Genomic DNA, 2,956 nt, shown 5'->3' on the forward strand with positions numbered 1-2,956 from the left:
CTGGAAGCTGGGGCGTCCAGGAGCATGGTGCCAACATTTATCTGTCAAGGGCCCCATTCCGTGGTGTGGGGTGAAAGAGAAAGCACTAGGGGCCAGACTTGCCTTTTTTATTTTATTTTATTTTATTTTATTTTACTTGGGCCAGAAGGCACATATACTTGCTGGAAAGAGATAGAAAGTGAGAAAGTACCTCCTCCCCCTCCCCAGAGATGGTCACCCTAACTCCTCCATCTCTCTGTCCTGTCCAGATTTTGGGCACGCGCGCACCTACATCTGGTGTATTTTCTCAACCCACTGTGTCCGGGACTCACATCACACAGTCACCTTAACCACCACGCTGCGGGCTGGCCCCAGACTTGCTTTACAACGACCCAATGCTGGCCTACTCCTGCGATAACAGCCTTAATCCTTTCAAAAGGGTGGTGACTCCGTGACCTAGTCACCTCTTAAAGCCCCATATCTTACTACTGTTAGTGTGGCAATTAAATCTCAACACGAGTGGAGCTCGGGAGGGGACGAACCATCCAACCACAGCAGACACCTTGCCCTGTGCTGGGGGAAGCTCAGGCAGGAAGTGCGGTGGGTGAGGGGTAGGAGGCGTGCAGCAGCAGAGAGCCCAGAGCAGGGTCTGAGGCAGGGCTGGGAGGAGGAGCAGACCTCTAGAGGAGGGCGGGAGGAGACAGCCAGGCTGGGCTGCGTGGTTCGACTCACCCAGATTTCAAGTTTCTTCAGTATCTCTTCCCGGAGAGAGAGAGAGAGAGAGGGGCACTTCCAACAGTGTCTGCATGCTGTAACCTGCTCCCAGTCTCAGGCGGCCCAGATCACAAGTGTTCTCAAAGAGGTTCTGAGGTGCGAACCCCAAACTTACCCCACGTGGGTCCAGCTGGGTTACTGCTGCACCATACTCTGACTCCCCGACATACTTTTTGACCCTTTTTTATATGCCAGAACGTGTAGTGGTTGGTAAGACAGTCAGGGGTATCATCGGCCTCCTTTTACGTGTAAGGACAGGGTGAGGATTCAGTAACTGGCCCAAGATCAGAAAAGCAGCACAGAGGGAACCAGCAGTTAGCGTAATGGCTATGTCGCTGGACTCCCATGTAGTCGACCAGGTTTGCGTCGCGGACCCAGTGGCTTAAAACTCAGGCCGGGCGCGTGTGCATGCATGCCCAAGATCCCGAGAGGAGAATGGAGGAGAAGGGATTGCGGTGTGGCCATCCCCCCTGGAGGGTGATTTCTCGCTTTCTGTCTCTATGTCTCTCTCTGTCTGGTGAGCGCATGCGCCCTATAGCAAAAAACCTCTCTAAAATAAAATAAAAATAAAAAAGGAACAGTTTCCTGAGGGTTTCTGGGAGAGAGTTTGCCTTAATGTATATATTTCAATAATTATTTATTTAATTTTACTTATTACTATTACTGTTATTTTAATTTATTATAGAGCACACATGTTCACCAGAGAGCAGGAGAGAGAAAGTGAGAAAGCAAGCTGCCAGGTCCAGGACTCGATCTGTGGTCTGCTATGTGGGCAACCATGCCACCTGCTGGCTCCTGACTTAATCTTTTTTTTTTTTTTTAAAGAATTATTTTATTTAACTTTATTTATTTACTTATTTTAATTTGACCAGAGAGGGACAGAGCAAGAATAAGAGCGAGAGTGAGAGAGAGGGAAAGTGAGAAAGCAAGCTGCCAGGTCTGGGACTGGAATCATGGTCAGCCATGTGGGAGTTCAGTGTCCTTAACCACTGTGCCACCTGCTGGCCCCTCCTGCATTAATCTTAAAACAGGACACAAGAACAGGATGTTTCTTGTCATTTGTTTTTGATGTTTATGGAAGTTGTGTGGTGATGTGATGTTTGGGGTGGTGGCAGCCACCTTGTAACCACGAGGTGAGTTAGTCTCGTGTGACATCATGAGAAGACATACTGAGAACAGGAGAAAGGAAGTGAGGAGATAACCTGGGTCCTTGATGTTGTCGAACTGCACAGTTAATCTCTCTGGAACCTGCCCTTTCTCTGGACTTCTCGTTCTGTGAGATAATACACTTTCCTTACTGTCTAAGTCAATCAAGTAGAAGTTCTCTGTTTCTTGTTGCTAAACATCTTTTATTTTTTTCTTTTTAAAATTTTGCCAGAGGGCATATGTGTTCACTGGAGAGAGACAGAGAGAGAAAGAAAGTGAGAAACATCCAATCCCATCTCCTCCACTTCTCCTCCTGTTTGAGACTTTAGGCATGCATGCACACATGCTTGGCATGGTTTTCAAGCCTCCGGGTCAGGGACTCCACCACTCAGTCGGCCGCATGGAATCCAGCCACTTTAATCACCATACTATCCACTGGCTGGCTCAATTAAAACATCTTTACTGATACACATGTCATGGAATCAAAAGACTGAACACCTGGGCTAGCCAATGGAGTTGTGGTTAAGACTGCTAGCCCCTGGGGCCGGCAGGTAGTGTGATAGTTAAAGGCACTGGACTCCCATATAACCAACCACAGTTCAAATCCTAGACCTGGTGGCTTATTTTCTCTGTCTCTCTTTCACCAAACTGGAAAATAATAATAATAAATAAATAAAGTTAAATAAAATAATTATTTAAAAAACAAAAACTACTGGATCCCACACGGCCAACTGCTGGGTTCTAGTCCAGGACCTGGGGCTTAAAACACTGGATCCCACGTGGCCAACTTCTGGGTTCTAGTCCAGGACCTGGGGCTTAAAAAACACACCACGATAACGCACATGTGTGCCAAAATCCTGAGAGAAGAATGGAGGAGAAAGGATTGCAGCACCACCATCCCCACTTGGTGGTGGTGGTGGGGGGGAGGTGAGATTTCTCACTTTCCCTCTCTCTCTGTCTGTTTTTCTCCTGCAAATGCATGCGTCCTGTAGCAAATTAAAAATAATAAATAAATAAACACCTAGCATGCTAGTTTGGTACGCCAGTACCGGCTAAC

The sequence above is a fragment of the Tupaia chinensis genome, unplaced genomic scaffold, assembly GCF_000334495.1.
Source record: "Tupaia chinensis unplaced genomic scaffold, TupChi_1.0 Scaffold000661_1, whole genome shotgun sequence".
Lineage (NCBI taxonomy): Eukaryota > Metazoa > Chordata > Mammalia > Scandentia > Tupaiidae > Tupaia > Tupaia belangeri.